Source organism: Pongo pygmaeus, chromosome 17 (genome assembly GCF_028885625.2).
Source record: "Pongo pygmaeus isolate AG05252 chromosome 17, NHGRI_mPonPyg2-v2.0_pri, whole genome shotgun sequence".
In the NCBI taxonomy this organism is placed as follows: Eukaryota; Metazoa; Chordata; class Mammalia; order Primates; family Hominidae; genus Pongo; species Pongo pygmaeus.
Window position 1 is genome coordinate 15,778,458 of NC_072390.2, and position 18,945 is coordinate 15,797,402.

Here is an 18,945-nt window from a genome sequence, read left to right on the forward strand (position 1 = left end):
GGTGCCTCGACTTCCCCTTTGAAGCCTTACTGCCGCTTTGAGCTGCCCCCAGTAAGCCTGAGACACTCTGTGGGCGTGAAGCAGGGACACCCAGGATCCCGTGGGCCCTGCACATGCACGGTTGGGAGGCACTTTCTCCTGTGGGGGGACCTCTGCTGTGGCGTTTATTTTTCCTTCCATACCACAAAAGTGCTCGTCCTCCCTTTCAAGCATTCCTGCCATTTTGGGTTGCCATCCGTGGGCCCGAGATGCTCCATGGGTGACAACCAGGGATGCCCAGGATCCCCAGGGCCCTGAACTTGCGCGGTTGGAAGCAGTTTCCCCTGTGGGGGGTTATCTGGTGTGCCGTTTTTTTTTCCTTCCACAGAACACAGGTGCCTCGACATCACCTTTCAAGCCTTCCTGTGCTTCGGACTGTTTGCTGTGGGCCCAAGATGCTTCTTGGGCCAGAACAAGGATGTCCACAATACCCTGAGTGCAGTGAATGTGTGTTTGGGAGACATTTTCGCCCGTTTTGGGGACCTCTGTGGCTCCTTTTTTTTTTTTTTCCCCTTCCATAACACTCAGGTGCCTCGACTTCCAATCGCAAGCCTCCCTGCAGCTTTGGGCTGTCCCCCGTGGGCCAGAGATGCTCTGTAGGCAAGAACCAGGGAAGTCCTGGATCTCCTGGGCCGCAATGCATGTGCAGGTGGGAACTATCACCTTTGGTGGGGACATATGCCACGTCATTTTTTTTCCTTCCACAACACACAGGTGCCTCGACCTCCAATTTCAAGTCTCCCTGACGCTTTGAGCTACCCCCCGTGGGCCCGAGATGCTCTGTAAGCATGAACCAGGGATGCCTAGGATCCTCTGGGACCCTTACATGAGTGTTTGGGAGGCACTTTCGTCCTTGGGGGGGACCTCTGCCGCGCTGTGTTTTACTTATTTCAAACCACAAAGTTGCCTCGACTTCCTATTTCACGCCTTCCTGCTGCTCTTGGCTACCCACCGTGGCCCCAAGATGGTCCGTAGGTGAAAGACAGAGATTCCCACTATCTCCTGGCCCCACGCATGTACACTTGGGAGGAACTTCTGCCAGTGGGGGGACTTCTGCCACCCCATTTTTTTTCTGTCCACATCACATAGGTGCTTTTACCTCCTCTTTCAAGACTTCCTGCCGTTTGGGGCTGCAACACTTGGGCCCGAGACGCTCTGTGGGCACAAATCAGGGAACCCCAGGGTCTTCTTGGACAAGCACATGCGCGGATGATAAATACTTTGGCCTGTGGGGGGGACCTCAGCCGCGACATTTTTTTTTTCCTTCCACAATACACAGGTGCCTCGACCTCCCATTTCAAAACTTCCTGCCGCTTTGGGCTTCTCCCGCGGGACCTGAGATGCCCTGTGGGTACAAAGCATGGACGTCCAGGATCCCCTGTGCCCCGGACATGTGCGGTTGGGCGTCATTTTGGCCGTGGAGGGGACCTCGGCTGCGCCATTTTTTTTTTCCTTCCAAACCACACGGTGACTGGATGTCCTTTTTTTCAAGCCTTCCTGAGGCTTTGGGCTGCCCCTGTGGGCCTGAAACCCTCCATGGGAGTGAAGCAAGTATGCCCAGGAGCCCCTGGGCCCCATGCATGTGCAGTTGAGAGGCACTTTCGACTGGGGGGAGACCCATGCCACACCGTTTTGTTTTCCTTCCACATCACACAGGTACCCCGACTTCCCATCTCAAGCTTTCGTGTCGCTTTGGGCTGCCCCTCGTGGGCCTGAGACAAACGGTGGGCAAGAAACAGAAATGCCAAGGATCCCCTGGGCTCTATGCTTGCGCAGTTGGGAGGCATTTTGGCCCCTGGGGGGACCTCTGTGGCGCCGTATTTTTTTCTTTCCTCACTACACAGGTGCCTCGATCTCACTTTCCAAGACTTCCTGCCACTTTGGGCTGCCCCCGTTGGCCCAACACTCTCCGGGGGCATGAACCAGGGATGCCCAGGATCCCCTAGGCCCTGAGCATGTGCTGTGGGGAGGCACTTTCGCCAGCGGGTGGCAGACGTCTGCCTCGCCATTTGTTTTTTCCCTCCACAACAGAGGTGCCTTCACCTACTCTTTCAAGCGTTCCTGCCGCCTTGGGCTGGCCCCCGTAGGGCCGAGGTGCTCTGTAGGTGTGAACCAGGGACCCCAGGGTCCCCTGGGCCCCACACATGCGTGGTGGGGAGGCTCTTTAAAACGTGGGTTGCACCATTGATTCGCCATTTGTGTTTTCCTTCCACAACACAGGTGACTCCACCTCCCCTTTCAAGTCTTCCTGCCACCTTCGGTTGACCCCATGGGCCCAAGCTGCTCCATGGATGGTACCCAGGGAAACCCATGGTCCCCGGTTGCCCACACCTGCGCTGTTGGGAATCACTTTCGCCCGTGGGGCGACATCTGCTGCGCCATTTTTATTCCTTCCTCACCACACTGGTGCCTCCACCTCCCCTTTCAAGCTTTCCTGCCGCTTTTGGCTACACTCCGTTGGCCCCAGATGCTCCACGGTCATGAACCAGGGATGCACAAGAAACCCTGGGCCTCACGCATGTGCAATTGGGGGGCCCTTTCGCCTTTGCGGGACCTCTGCCACGCCGCATTTATTTCATTCCACACCACACAGGTGCCTTGACCTTCGCTTTCAAGATTTCCTGCTGCTTTTGGCTGCCCCTCGTGGGTTTGAGACACTCCGTGGACATGAACAGGGGATGCCCAGGATACCCTGGGCCCCATGCTGGGCAATTGGGAGGCACTTCGCGTGTAGGGGAACATCTGCCACGTCGTAGTTTTTTCCTTCCTCACCACACAGGTGCCTCCACTTCCCCTTTCAAAACTTCCTGCCACTTTGGGCTGCCCCTGTGGCCCTGAGATTCTCCGTGAGTGTGAAACAGGGATGCCTAGTATCCCCAGGGACCCACGCATGTGCCGCTAGGAGGTACTTCTGCCCTTGATGGGGACCTCTGCCTCACCGGGGTTTTTTTCCTTCCACACCACTCAGGTGCCTCGACTTCCCCATTCGAGCCTTCCTGCCGCTTTGGGCTGCCCCCCTTTTGCCTGTTATGCTTTGTGGCCACAAACCAGGGAAGCCCTGGATCTCGAGTGCCACGCGCATGCGTGGTTAGGAGGCAGTTTCGCCCTTTAAGGGAGCTCTGCCGTGCCGTTTTTTTTTTTTTTCTTCCACACCAGGCAGATGCCTCGACCTCCCCTTTCTCTCCTTCCTGCGGCTTTGGTTTGAGCCCTGTGGGCCCGAGATGCTCCGTGTGCATAAAGCAGCAATGCCCAGGATTTCCTGGGACCCACACATGCGTGGTTGGGGTTACTTTCTCCCGTCGGTGGACCTCTGCCTTGGTGTTTTTTTGTCCTATCATACCACACAAGTTCGTAGACTTCCCTTTTGAAGCCTTACTTCCACTTTGATCTGCTTCCCATGGGCCTGAGACCTTCAGTGAATGCGAACATGGAGAGACAGTATTCCCTGGGCCCAGCAAATGAGCGGTTGGGAGGCACATTCTCCCTTGGAGGACCTCTATTGATGTGGTTTTTTTTCCTTCCACACCACACACGTTCCTCGACCTCCCCATTCAGGACTTCCTGCTGCTTTGGGCTGCCCTCCTTTGGCCTGATATGCTTTGCGGTCGTGAACCAGGGAAGCCCAGGATCCCCAGGTCCCCAAGCATGCGTGGTTGGGAGGCACTTTCGCCAACTGGGGCACCTCTGCCCGGTCGTTTTTTTTTTTTTTCTTACAAAAACACACAGATGCCTCCACCTCACTTTTCAATCCTTCCTACCACTTTGGGTTGCCCCCTGTGGTCTCGAGGTGCTCCGTGGCCCAAATCAGGAACGCCCAGATACCCTGAGACCCACGCTTGCGCTGTTGGGAGTCACTTTCGCCTGTGTGGTCATCCTCTGCTGCGACATTTTTGTCCTTCCATATCACACAGGTGCCTCGACTTCCGCTTTGAATCCTTACTGCCACTTTGACTTGCCCCCCTGTGCCTGAGACACTCTGTGGACATGAAGCAGGGAAGCCCAGGATCCCCTGGGCACCTCTCATGGGCGGTTGGTAGCACTTTCGCCCATTGTGGGGACATATGGTGTGCCTTTTTTTTCCTTTCCACACCACACACGTGCCTCGACCTCACCTTTCAAGCTTTCCTGCTGCTTGGGGCTGTCCCCCATGGGCCTGAGACACTGCTTGTGCCTGATCCAGGGATGCCTACAATACCCTGGGTGTGGTGAATGTGCGTTTGGGAGGCACTTTCACCCGTGGGGGAACCTCTGCTGTGCCATACATTTTTCCTTCCATACCACACAGGTGACTCAACTTCCCCTTTGAAGCTTTACTTCCGCTTTGATCTGCCTTCCATTAGCATGAGACACTCCATGAACTTGAAGCAGAGAGACACAGGATGCCCTGGGCCCTGCGAATCAGTGGTTGGGAGGCATTTTCTCCCATTGCGGGACATCTGCCGAGCATTTTATTTTTTCCCTTTCACACCACACAAGTGCCTGGACCTCCCCTTTCAAGTCTTCATGCCGCTTTGGGCTGCCCAACGTGAGCCCGAGATGCTCCAAGGGTGCCAACCAGGGGAGCCCAGGATCCCCTGCACCCAGGCCATGTGCAGTGGGGGCTACTTCGCCCGTGGGGAGGACCTCGGCTGTGCCTTTTTTTTTTCTTTCCACACCACACAGGTGCGTCTACCTCCCTTTTGAAGCCCTCCTGCTGCTTTGGGCTTCCCCGAATTTCCCCAACACGCTCTGTGAGTATGAAACAGTGATGCCCAGGATTCCCAGAGTCCTGTGCATGCGCGGTTCAGAGGCATTTTTGCCTTTAGGGAGGACCTATGTCGTGCCATTTTCTTTTTCCTTCCGCAACACTCAGGTGCCTCAACTTCCCATTTGAAGACTTACTGACACTTTGAGCTGCTCCCCGTGGACCTGTGACACTCTGTGGGCATGAAGCAGGAATAGGAGGATCACCTGGGTCCCACACATGTGCGGGTGAGAGACATTTTCGCCTTTGGTGTGGACCTATGCTGCATCTTTTTTTTCCTTCCACAACAGATGGGTGCCTCGTCCTCCCCTTTCAAACCTTCCCGCCGCTTTGGGCAGCAATCTATGGGCCCGAGACACTCTTGGTGCATGAATCAGGGATGCCCAGGATCCTCTGGGTCCTGCACACGCTCGTTTGGGGGGCATTTTCGCCCATGGGGGAGACCTCCACCACACCTTTTTTTTTTTCCTTTCACACCACACAGGTGTCTCAACCTCTCCTTTCAAGCCTTCCTGCCGCTTTAGGCTGCCCCCTGTGGGCATGAGACGCTCTGGGAGCTTCCAGGATGCCCAGGATCCCTTGGGTGCCACACATGTGCAGTTACGAGGCACTTTCGTCCGTGGGAGGACCTCTGTCGTGCCTTTTTTTTCTTCCACACCACACAGGTGACTCGACCTCCCATTTCAAGCTTCCTGCCGCTTTGGACTGCCCCCCATGGACCTGAAACACTCCAAGCCTGGGAACCAGAGAGGCCCAGGATCCCCTGGACCCCATGGATGTGCGGTTGAGAAGCACTTTCATCTTTGGGGGGGACCTCTACCACGCCATTTTGTTTTCCTTCCACCACAAACAGCTGCCACGACCTCCCATTTCAAGCTTTCCTGCTGCTTTGAGCTGCCCCCCGTGGGCCTGAGATGTTCCATGTGCAAGAACCAGGGATGCCTAGGATCCCCAGGGACCCTCGCATGTGCAGTTGGGAGGCACTTTTGCCCTTGGGGGAGACCTCTGCCGCGCCATGTATTTTTTCCTTTCAAACCACAAAGATGCCTCGACCTCCACTTTCAACCCTTCCTACAGCTGTGGGTTGCCACTGTGTGCCCGAGATGCTCCGGGAGAGCAAAACAAGGATGCCCAGTATCTTCTGGGCCCCACACATACGTGGTTGGGAGATACTCTTGCCCGTGGGGGAAGGACGTCTGCCGCACTGTTTTTTTTCCTTCCACACCACACAGGTACCCCGATCTCCTCATTCAAGCCCTCCTGTCGCTTTGGGCTTCCCCCCTTTTGGCATGATATGCTTTGTGGGCGTGAACCAGGGAAGCCGTGGATCCACAGGTCCCCACGCATGCGTGGTTAGCAGGAACTTCCGCCCATTGGGGGAACTTTGCTGCGCCTTTTTTTTTTCTTTCCACACCAAACAGATGCCTCAATCTGCCCTTTCAATAATTCCTGCCTCTTTGGGATGCCCCCTGTGGGCCCGAGACACTACGTAGGCACGAACCAGGGAAGCCCAGGATCCCCTGGGTCCAGTGCATGCGTGGTTTAGAGGCACTTTCACCTCAGGGGGACATATGCCCTGCCATTTTTTTTCCTTCCAAAACACTCACGTGCCTCGACCTCCAATTTCAAGCCTTCCTGCCACTTTGGGATGCCCCACTTGGGCCTGAAATGCTCCGTAGGCATGAACCAGGGAAGCCCAGGATCCCCTCGGCCCCATGCATGCACAGGGGCAGGCACTTTCACCCGTGCGCCGACCACTGCTGCACCTTTTTTTTTCCTTTCCACCACACAGTTGCCTCGACCTCCCCTTTCAAGTCTTCCTGCCACTTTGGGCTGCCCCCTTGGGGATGAGACACTCTGTGGGCATGAACCAGGTATGTCCAGGATCCCCTGTGACCTCACATGCATGGTTGGGAGGCACCTTCGCCCGTGGCAAGACGTCTACCACGCTGTATTTGGTCTTTCCACACCACATAGGTGCCTCAACCTCCCCTTTCAAGCCTTCCTGCCGCTTTCGGCTGCTTCCAGAGGGCCCGAGACTCCGCGTGGGTCTGAATCAGGGAAGCCAAGAATCCCATGGGACCCGCGCACAAGCAGCACTTTTGACTGTGGGGGGGAACCTGTCGCGCCATTTTTTTTTTTTTTTTTGCTTTCACCACCACACAAGTGCCTCGACCTCCGCTTTCAAGCATTTCTGCCTCTTTGGCCTGCCCCCTGTGGGACTGAGACGCCCTGTGGGTGTGAACCAGGGAAGCCCAGGATCCCCTGGGCCCCGTGTATGAGGGGTTGGGAAGTAGTTTCGCCTGTGGTGGGAATTCTGCTGTGCCGTATTTCTTTCCTTGCACACCACAGAGGTGCCTCGACTTCCCCTTTCAAGCTTTCCTGCCGCTTTGGGCTGTCCCTTGTGGGCCTGAGATGTTCCGTAGGTGTCAAGCAGTGATGGCCAGATCCCCTGGGACACGTGCATGTGCGGTTGGGCGGCACTTTCTCCCCTGGGGGTACTTCTGCCATGCCGTTTCTTTCCTCCCACACAACACAGGTGCCTCGACCTCCCCATTCAATCCTTCCTGCCGCTTTGGTCTGCCCCACGTGGGCCCAAGACCCTATGTCGGCATGAAATAGGGATGCTCAGGATCCCCTACACCTCACGTGTTCACATTCGGGAGGCACTTTGGCCTGTGGTTTGGGACCTCTCCCTCACCGTTTGTTTTTTCCTTCCACAACACAGGTGACTCCACCTCACCTTTCAAGACCTTCTGCCAACTTGGGCTGACCCTGGCCTGACCACTCCATGGGTGCTACCCAGGGATGCCCGGGGTCCCCTGGGCCCCGCGCATGTGTGTTGGGAAGTCACTTTCACCCATTGCAGGGGACCTCTGAGGCACCGTATGTGTTTTCCTTCGACAACACAGGTGACTTCACCTCTTCCTGCCGCCTTGGGCTGGACCCCATGGGCACGAGGCACTCCTTGGGCACACATCAGGGATGCCTAGAGTCCCCTAGTCCCTGCGCATGCATGGTGTGGAGACACTTTCACCCATGTGGTTGGTCCTCTGCCTTGCCGTTTGTGTTTTCTTTTCACAACACTGGAGCCTGTACCTCCCCTTTCAAGACTTCCTGCCCCCTTGGCCTGGCCCCCGTGGGCTGAAGAGCTCTGTGTGCGAGAACCTGGGATGCCCCGGATCCTCAGGGCTCCAGGCATGCTGGGTTGTTAGGCACTTTCACCCATGGGGGACCTCTGCTGCGCCGTTTTTCTTTTTTCTTCCTCACCACCTAAGTGCCTTGGCCTCCCGTTTCAAACCTTCTTGCCACTTCAGGCCATCCCCTGTGGGCCCGAGATGCTCCATGAGCATGTACTGAAGATACCCATGCACCCCTGGGCCCCGTGTATGTGCGGTTGGGAGGCACTTTCATCTGTGGGGGGACTTCTGCCGTGCTATATTTGTTTCCTTCCACTCCACACAGGCTCCTCGACTTCCCCTTTCAAGCATTCCTGCCGCTTTGGGCTGCCCCCTATGGGTCTGAGACACTTCGTGGGTATGGACCAGTGATGCCCCAGATCCCCTGGGCCACTCACATGCACAGTTCGGAGGCATTTTGGCCCATGGGGGTACTTCTGACACGCTATTTTTTTCCTTCCAAACCACACAGGTGACTCCACCTCCTATTTCAAAACTTCCTTAGGTTTGAACAGCTCCCCGTGGGCCCCAGACACTCCGTAGGCAAGAACAAAGGACACGGAGCATCCAGTGGGCCCCGCGTATGTGTGGATGAGAGGTACTTTCGCCTTTGGGGGGACCTATGCTGTGTCATTTTTTTTCCTTCCACAACACACAGGTGCCTCGACCTCCAGTTTCAAGCCTTCCTGCCAAATTGTTCTGTGCCCCCAGGCCCGAAACTCTCTGGATGCACAAACCAGGGATGCCTAGGATGCCCTGGGCACTACGAATGCGCGATTCGGAGGCACTTTCGCCCGTGGGGAGGACCTCTGCTGCGTCGTTTTTTTTTCCTTTCACACCACAGAGTTGCCTCAATCTCCACTTTCAAGCCTTCCTGCTGCTTTTGCCTGGCCCCTGTGGTCCCCAGATGCTCCGACGGCATGAATCAGGGATGCCTAGTATCCTCTGTGACCCGCTCTTGCACAGTTGGGAAGCACTTTCGCCAGTGGGCGGGACCTCTGCTGCGCCATTTTTTCTTTCCTAAACACACAGGTGACTCGACTTCCCATTTCATGCCTTCCTACCGCTTTGGGCTGCCCGACGTGGGCCCGAGATGCCCCGTGGGGGTGAAACAGGAATCCCTTATGCCATACGCATGCGCATTGGGGAGACACTTTCTCCCATGGTGTGAGACCTCTACCTCACCGTTTGTTTTTTCCTTCCACAACACAGGTGTCTCCACCTCCTCTTTCAAGTCTTCCTGCTGCCTTGGGCTGGCCCCCGTTGGACCGAGGCACTCCCTGGCAGAGTAAAAGGGACCTCAGTGTCCCCTGGTCCCCATGCATGCACAGTCGGGAGGCTCTTTCGCCGGTTGTGGGGGACCTCTTATTCACCATTTGTGTTTTTCTTCCACAGCACAAGTGACTCCACCTCCCATTTCAAGAATTCCTGCCACCTTGGGCTGACCTCTTGGGCCCAAGCCACTCCATGGATGGTAAACAGGTAAGCCCTGGGTCCCCTGGGCCCCGAGCATGTGCTGTAGGGAGGCACATTCGCCAGTCGGGGTGACCTCTGCCTTGCTATTTGTGTTTTCCTTCCACAACACAGGCGCCTCCACCTCCCCTTTCAAGGCTTCCTGCCACGTTGGGCTGGAACCCGTGGGCCCGAAGCACACCTTGGGCACGGAATAGGGACTCCCAGAGTCCCCTGGGTCCTATGCATGCGTGGTGAGTAGGCACTTTCTCCCGTGTGGGGGAACGCCTGCCTTGCCTTTTGTGTTTTCCTTTCACAACACTGGAGCCTGCACCTCCCATTTCAAGCCTTCCTGCCGCCTTGGGCTGCCCCATGGGCTAAAACCCTCCGTGTGCAAAAACCTGGGGTGCCCAGCATCCCTAGGGCTCTAGACATGTGGCGTTGGGAGCCACTTTAACCCGTTGGGGACCTCTGCAGCCCTTTATTTTTTTTTTCCTCACCAAACAGGTGACTCGACCTCCCCTTTCAAGACTTCCTGCCGCTTTGGGCTGCCCCTTGTGGGTCGGAGACGCTCTGTGGTCTGGAAACAAAAATGCACAGGAACCACTGGGCCCTGTGTATGCGCGACTGGGAGGCACTTTCATCTGTGGGGGGAGGTCTGCCGCGCCATACTTTTTTCCTTCCACACCACACAGGTGCCTCCACCTCCTATTTCAAATCTTCCTCCTATTTGGACAGCCCCCCATGGGCGCAAGACACTATTTAGGCATGAAGCAGGGACACCCAGGATCCCTTGGGCCCTGCCCATGCGTGGTTGAGAGGCACTTTTGTCTTAAAGGGGACGTATGCCATGCCATTTTTTTCCTTCCACAACACTCAGGTACCTCGACCACAAAATTCAAGACCTCCTGCTCCTGGGATGCCCCCCATGGGCCCGAGACACTCCGTAGGCACGAACCAGCGAAGGCCAGGATTCCGTGGGCTCTGCACATGCGTGGGTGAGAGGCACTTTCGCCTTTGGGTGGGACTTAGGCCGCATCACTTTTTTTTCTTCCACAACACACAAGTGCTTCAACCTTCACTTTCAAGCTTTCCTACTGCTTTGGGCTGCCCCCCGTGGATCCGGGACGCTCTGGGTGTATGGACCAGCGAAGCCCAGGATGCCCTCATCCTCGGGAATATTCGTTTGTGAAGCACTTTCGTCCATAGGTGGGACCTCTGCTTAGCATTTTTTTTTCCTTTCACACAACACAGAAGCCTCGACCGCCCCTTTCAAGTCTTCCTGCCACTTTGGTCTGGCCCTCGTGGTCCTGAGATGCTCCATGGGTGTGAACAAGTGATACCCAGGATCCCGTGGAGGCACTTGCATGCCCGGTTGGGAGGCAGTTTCTCCCATTGGGTGGGACTCTTGCAGCTCCGTTTATCATTTTTTCACACCACACAGACGACTCGACCTCCCTTTTCAAGACTACCTGCCGCTTTTGGCTGCCCCCTGTGGGTTTGAGACTCTGCGTGAGTGCAAACCAGGGACTCCCAGTATCAAGTGGACCACGTGCATGTTCATTTGGGAGGCACTTTCGCCCATGGGGGACCACTGCCATGCTGTGTTTTTTTCCTTCCACACCACACAGGTGCCTCGACCTCCACTTTCAAATCTTCCTGCAGCTTTGGGGTGCCCCTGGTTGGCCTGAGATTCTCCATGAGCATGAACAAGGGATGCCCAGGATCTCCTGGGCCCCACGCATGTGCGGTTTGGAGGCACTTTCTCCTGTCATGGGAACTTCTGCTGTGCCGTATATTTTTTCTTTCCAAACCACATAGGTGCCTCAACCTAAGGTTTCAAGGCTTCCTTCCGCTTTGGGTTGCCCGCGTGGGCCTGAGACGCCCTGTACACACGAACCAGGGAAGCCCAGGGTCACCTGGGCCCTGGGCATGCATGGTTGGGAGGCAGTTTCACCCTTGGTGGGGACCTCTACCGCATCGTTTCTTAATTTCTTCCACACCACATAGGTGCCTCGAACTCCCCTTTCAAGCCTTCCTGCCGCTTTGGACTGCCTTCCATCATCCCCATATGCTCTGTGGGTGCGAATCAGGGAAGCCCAGTATCCCCTAGGTTCCACCCATACGCGGTTGGAAAGCAATTTCTCCAGTGGGCGGGACCTCTGCTACACCGTATTCTTATCCTTCCTAACCAGACAGGTGACTCGACATCCCAGTTCACGAATTCCTGCCGCATTGGGCTGCCCCGTGTGGGCTCAAGATACTCTGTGCGCATGAAGTAGGGACACCGAGGATCCCGTGGTCCCTGCACATGCGCGGTTGGACGGCACTTTCTTCTGTGAGGGGACTTATGCTGCTCTGGATTTTTTTCCTTCCACACCAAACAGGTGCCTCAACTTCCCCTTTCACAAATTCCTGCCGATGTGGGTTGCCCCCCATAGGCCTGAGATGCTCCTTGGGCACAAACAAGGAACTCCCAGGATCCCATTGTCCTTGCACATGCGTGGTTGGCAGGCATTTTCTCCCGTGGGAGGGACTTCTGCCACGTCTTTTTTTTCCTTCCACACCACACAGGTACCTCTACCTCCCCTTTCAAGCCTTCCAACCACTTTGGGCTGCCCCATGTGGGCCGAAGATGCTCCCTAGGCATGAACCAGGGATGCCCATGATCCCCTACATCTCATGCATGTCGGATGTGGAGGCACTTTCGCCCGTGGGGTCAGACCTCTACCTCGACCTTTGTTTTCCCTTCTACAACACAGTTGCCTCCACCTCCTCTTTCAAGCCTTCCTGCTACCTTGGGCTGGCCCCTATAAGCCCAAGGCGATCCCTGGGTGTGAAACAGGGACCACTAGGGTCCACTGGGCCCCACACATAAGCGGTGCGGGGGCTCTTTCACCCATTTTTGGGGACCTCTGATTCACCATTTGTGTTTTCCTTCCACAACACAGGTGACTCCAAGTCCAATTTTAAGACTTCCTGGGGCCTTAGGCTGACCCCGTGGGCCCGAGCCCCTCCATGGGTGCTAACCAGGGATGGCCAGTGTCCCCTTGGCCCTGCACTTTCACGGTGGGGAGGCACTTTCACCTGATGTGGGGAACCTCTTTGGCGCCATTTGTGTTTTCCTTCCACAACACAGGAGCATACACTTCCCCTTTCAAGGCTTCCTGCCAACTTGGGCTGGACACCGTGGGCCCGAAGCACTCCTTGAGCACGATCAGGGATGTCCAGAGTCCCCTTGGCCCTGCACATGTGTGGTGGGGAGGCAATTTCGCCCGTGTGGGGGGACCTCTGCCTTGCCAATATGATCCAAGGGTGCCAACCAGGAAAGCCGAGCATTCCCTGGGCCCTGCACCAGTGCTGTTGGGGATTATTTCTCCCATGGAGAGGACCTGTGCTGTGCCTTTTTTTCACTTCCACACCACACAGGTGCATCGACCTCACCTTTCAAACCTTCCTGCTGCTTTAGGTTGCCCCTCATGTGCCCAAGGCACTCCATGGACATGAACAAGGGATGTCCAGGATCCCCTGGGCCCCATGCATGCGCAGTTGGGGGGCACTTTCATCCATGGGAAGGACCTCTGTTGTGCCTTTTTTTCCTTCCACACCACACAGGTGCCTCAACCTTCCCTTTGAAGTCTTCCTGCTGTTTTAGGCTGCCCCCATGTCCCCAAGACGCACTGTGGGTTTGAAACAGGGAGTCCCCGGATGCCCAGGGTCCAGTGCATGAGTGGTTAGGAGGCACTTTTGACTTTAGGGAAGACCTATGCCACGATACTTTTTTGTTTCCACAGCACTCAGGTGCCTCGACCTCCAATTTCAAGACTTCCTGCTGCTTTGGGCAGCCTCCTGTGGGCCCGAGACGCTCTGTAGGCATGCCCATGAGGGGACCTCTGCTGCGCCATTTTGTTTTCCTTCCACACCACACAGGTGCCTCAACTTCCCATTTCAAGCATTCCTGCCGCTTTGGGCTTTCCCCCATGGGCCCGAGATGCACCGTGGGTGTGAATCAGAAAAGCCAAGGAGACCCTGGGCCCCGCGCATGCGTGATTGGGAGGCACTTTCGCCTGTGGTGAGGACCTCTGTTGCACTGTATCTTTTTCCTTCCTCACCACACAGGTGCCTCGACCTCGTTTCCAAGCATTCCTGCCACTTTGGACAGCCCCCCGTGGGCACAACACTCTCCGTAGGCATGAATCAGGGATGACTAGGATCCCCTAGTCCCTGTGCATGAGCGGTGGAGAGGCACTTTCGCCTGTGGGGGGCGGACCTCTGCCTAGTCATTAGTTTTGTCGCTCTACAAGGTAGGTGCATTCACCTCCTCTTTCAAGCCTTCCTGTCGCCTTGGGCTGTGCCCTGTGGGCCCGAGGCGCTCCGTGGGTGCAAGCCAGTGATGCCCAGTGTTCCCTGGGCCCCACGCATGCGCGGTGGGGAGGCTTTTTCACCCTTCGTGGGGGAACGTCTGATTCGCCTTTTGCGTTTTACTTCCACAACACAGGTAACTCCACCTCCCATTCCAACAATTCCTGATGCCGTGGGCTGACCCCGTGGGACTGAGCCGCTCCATGGGTACTACCCAGGGATGCCCATGGTCCCTACTGGCCCACACATGCACTGCTGGGAGGTAACATGGCCCACTGGGGGGACTTCTGCCACATTGTTTTTCTCTCCTTGCACACCACAGTGGTGCCCCGACCTCCTCATTCAAGCATTCCTGTCGCTTTGGGCTGCTCCCCTTTGGCCTGAAATATTTGTGGGTGTAGATCAGGAGAGCACAAGTTCCCCAGGGCCCCATGCATGCATGTTTGGGAGTTACTTTAGCCAATTTGCGGACCTGTGCCTCGCCGTTATTTTATTTTATTTTTTACACACACCACACATGCCTCAACCTCTCTTTTCAAGCCTCCCTGCAAATTTTGGCTTCAACTCATGGGCCAGAGACGTTCGGTGGGCACCAACCAGTGACGCCCAGGATTCCCTGGGCCATGTACATATGCCTTTGGGAAGAATTTCGCTTATGGGGTGGGGGGGACTAGGAGTGTCATTTTATTTCCTTCCACACAACACAGGTGCGTCAACCTCTCATTTCAAGCATTCCTGCCAATTTGGGCTGTCCCCAAAGGGCCCAAACCGATCGTTGGGCTTGACCTAGTGATACCCCTAATCCCTCTGGGTGCAGTGAATGTGCACTTGGGAAACTTTCAACGTTTTTGGGGACATCTGCTTCTCCGTGTTCTCGTTCTTTCCACAAAACACAGGGGCCTTGACCTCCCATTTCAAGATTTCCTGCCACTTACAGCTCTATCAAAAGGAAGGTTCAACTGTGTGAGATGAATGCACTCTTCATAAAGAAGTTTCTGAGAATGCTTCTGTCTAGCTTTATGTGAAGGTATTCCCTTTTCCAGCATAGGGCTCAAAGCGCTAAAAATATTCACTTACAGATTATACAAAAAGAGAGTTTCAAAACTGCTCTATCAAAAGGAAGGTGTAACTCGGTGAGGTAAATGCCCAAAGCACAGGGGAGGTTCTGAGAATTCTTCTGTCTAGTTTTTATGTGAAGATATTTCCTTTTCCAGTACTGGCAACACAGCACTCCAAATATACATTTGCAGATTCTACTAAAAGAGTGTTTCAAAACTGCTATATCAAAAGGAAGATTCAACTCTGTGAGTTGAATGCACACATCACAGAGAAGTTTCTGAGAATTCTTCTGTCTAGTTTTTATGTGAAGATATTTACGTTTCCAGCATAGGCCTCAAAGCGTTCCAAATATCCACTGCAGATTCTACAAAAAGAGAGTTTCAAAACTGTTCTATCAAAAGTAAGGTTCAACTCTGTGATTTGAAGGCACTCATCGAAGAGAAGTTTCTGAGTTTGCTTCTGTCTACTTTTTATGTGAAGATATTTCCTATTCCAGCATAGGCCTCAAAGCACTACAAATATACAATTGCAGATTCTACAAAAAGAGTGTTTTAAAACTGCTCTTTCAAAAGGAAGGTTCAAGTAAGTGAGTTGAATGCAGTCATCACAAACAAGTTTCTGAGAATGCTTCTGTCTAATTTTCATGTGAAGATATTTCCTTTTCCAGAATAGGCCTCAAAGCGCTCCAAATGAACACTTGCAGATTCTACAAAAGGAGGGTTTCCAAACTGTTCGATGAAAAGGAATGCTCAAGTCTGTGAGTTGAATGCACTCATCACAAAGAAGTTTCTTAGACTGCTTCTGTCTAGTTTTATGTGAAGATATTTCCTTTTCCAGCAGAGGCCTCAACGCGCAACAAATATCTACTTGAAGATTCTACAAATACAGTGTCCCAAAACTGCTCTATCAAAAGGAAGTTACAAGTCTGTGAGCTGAATGCACACATCACAAAGGAGTTTCTGAGAATGAGTCAATCTAATTTTTATGTGAAGTTATATCCTTTTCTAGCATAAGCCTCAAAGCTCACCAAATATCCACTTGCAGATTCTACAAAAAGAGTGATTCAAAACTGCGCTATCAAAAGGCAGGTTCCACACTGTGAGTTGAATGCATAAAGAACAGGGAAGTTTCTGAGAATGCTTCTGTTTAGTTTTTATGTGAAGATATTTCCATTTCCAGTGTAGGCCTCAAAGCACTCAAAATATCCACTTCCGATTCGACTAAAAGAGTGTTTCAAAACTGCTCTATGAAAAGGAAGTTTCAACTCTGTGAGATGAATGTGCAAATCACAAAAAAGTTTCTGAGAATGATTCTGTCTAGTTTTTATGTGAATATTTCCTTCTCCAGCATAGGCCTCAAAGCGCTCCAATTATCAACTGGCAGATCCTACAAAAAGAGTGTTTCACAGCTGCACTATCAAAAGGAAGGTTCATCTCTGTGAGTTCAATACACACATCATGAAGAAGTTTCTGAGAATGCTTCCATCTAGTTTTTATGTGAAGATATTTCATTTCCAAGCATAGGCTTCAAAGAGCTCCAAACATCCACATGCAGATTCTACAAAAAGAGTGTTTCAAAACTGCTCTTTCTAAAGGAAGGTTCAAGTCTGTGAGTTGAATGCACTCATGACAAAGAAGTTTCTAAGAATGCTTCTGTCTAGTTTTTATGTGAAGATATTTCTTTTTCCACTGTAGGCCTCAAATCGCTCCAAATATTCACTTGCAGATCCTACAAACAGGGTGCTTCAAAACTGCTCTATCAAAAGAAAGGTTTAACTCTGTGAGTTGAATGCAGTCATCACAAAGAAGTTTCTATGAATGCTTCTGTCTAGTTTTTATGTGAAGATGTTTCCTTTTCCAACATAGGCCTCAAAGTGCTCCAAACATCCAATTGCAGATTCTACAAAAAGAAGTGTGTTTCAAAACTGTGCTATAAAAAGGAAATTTCCACTCTGTGAGTTGAATGCATAAAGCAGAGGGAAGTTTGTGAGAATGCTTCTGTCTTGTTTCTAAGAGAAGACATTTCCTTTTCCAGATTTGGCCTCTTAACACTTCAAATATCCACTTGCAGAATCTACTGAAGGAGTGTTTCAAAACTGCTCTTTCAAAAGTAACGTTCAAGTCTGTGAGTTGAAAGCACTCATCACACAGAAGTTTCTGAGAATGCTTCTGCCTAGTTTATAGGTGATGATATTTCATTTCCCAGCATAGGCCTCAAAGCGCTCCAAATATCCACTTGCAGATTCTACAAAAACAGTGTCTCAAAACTGCTCTTTAAAAAGGAAGGTTCAAGTCTGTTACTTGAAGGCACTCATCACAAAGAAGCTTCTGAGAATGTTTCTGTCAAATTCTAATGTGAAGATATTTTCCTTTCCTGATAGGCCTCAAAGCCCTCCGAGTAAACACTTGCAGATTCTACAAAAGGAGGGCTGCAAAACTCATCTGTCAAAAGGAAATTCCAAGTCTGTGAGTTGAATGCACTCATCATACAGAAGTTTCTGAGAATGCTTCTGTCTAGCTTTCATGTGAAGATATTTCCTTTTCCAGAATAGGTTAAAGTGTTCCAAATATCCACTTGCAGATTCTACAAAAAGAGAGTTTCAAAACTCTTCTATCAAAAACAACGTTCAGATCTGTCAGTAGAATGTGCTCATCACAAAGAAGTTTCTGAGAATGCTTCTGTCTAGTTCTTATGTGAAGATATTTCCTTTTCCAGCATAGGCCTCAAAGCATTCCAAGTAAACACTTGAAGATTCTACAAAAGGAGTGTTTCAAAATTGTTCTATCAAAAGGAACGTTCAAGTATGTGAGTTGAATGCACTCATCACACAGAAGTTTCTGAGGTTGCTTCTGTATAGTTTTAGGTGAAGATATTTCATTTCCCAGCATAGGCCTCAGAGCGCTCCCAATATCCACTTGCAGAATCTTCAAAAAGAGTGTTTCAAAACTGGTCTTCAAAAGGAAAGTTCAAGTCTGTGAGTTGAATGCAGATATCACAAAGAAGTTTCTGAAAATGCTTCTGTCTAGTTTTTATATATAGATATTTCCATTTCCAACATAGTCCTCAAAGCGCTCCAAATAAACCATGCAGATTCTACAAAAGGAGAGCTTCAAAACTGTTCTATCAAAAGGAACGTTCAAGTCTGTGAGTTGAGTGCACTTATCACACAGATGTTTCTGAGAATGCTTTTGTCTAGTTTTTAGGTGAAGATATCTCTTTTCCCAGCATAGGCCTCAAAACGCTCCAAATATCCACTTGCAGATTCTACAAAAACTGTGTTTCAAAACTGCTCTTTCAAAAGGAGCTTTCAAGTCTCTGAGTAGAATGCACTCATCACAAAGAAGTTTCTGAGAATGCTTCTGTCTAGTTGTTATATGAAGATATCTCCTTTTCCAGCATAGGCCTCAACGCGTTCGAAATAAACACTTGCAGATTCTACAAAAGGAGTGTTTCAAAACTGTTCTACCAAAAGGAACGTTCAGGTCTGTGAGTTAAATGCACACATCACACAGAAGTTTCTGAGAATGCTTCCGTCTAGTTTTTAGGTGAAGATATTTCATTACCCAGCATAGGCCTCAGAGCGCACCAAATATACACTAGAAGATTCTACAAAAAGGGTATTTCAAAACTGCACTTTCAAAAGAAATGTTCAAGTATGTGAGTTGAATGCACTCATCACAAAGATGTTTCTGAGAATGCTTCTGTCTAGTTTTTATGTGAAGATGTTTGCTTTTCCACCCATGGTCCCAAACACCTCCAAATATCCTCTTCCAGATTCTAGAAAAAGAGAGTTTCAACACTCTTCTATCAAAAAGGAGGTTCAACTCTGTGAGTAGAATACACTCATCACAAACAAGTTTCTGAGTATGCTTCTGTCTAGTTGTTATGTGAAGATATTTCCTTTTCCAGCATAGGCCTCAAAGCCCTCGAAATAAACACTTGCAGATTCTACAAAAGGAGTGTTTCCAAACTGTTCTAGCAAAAGGAACGTTCAAGTCCGTGAGTTGAATGCACTCATCACACAGAAGTTTCTGAGAATGCTTCTGTCTAGTTTTTAGGTGAAGATATTTCTTTACCCAGCATAGGCCTGAAAGTGCTCCAAATATCCAC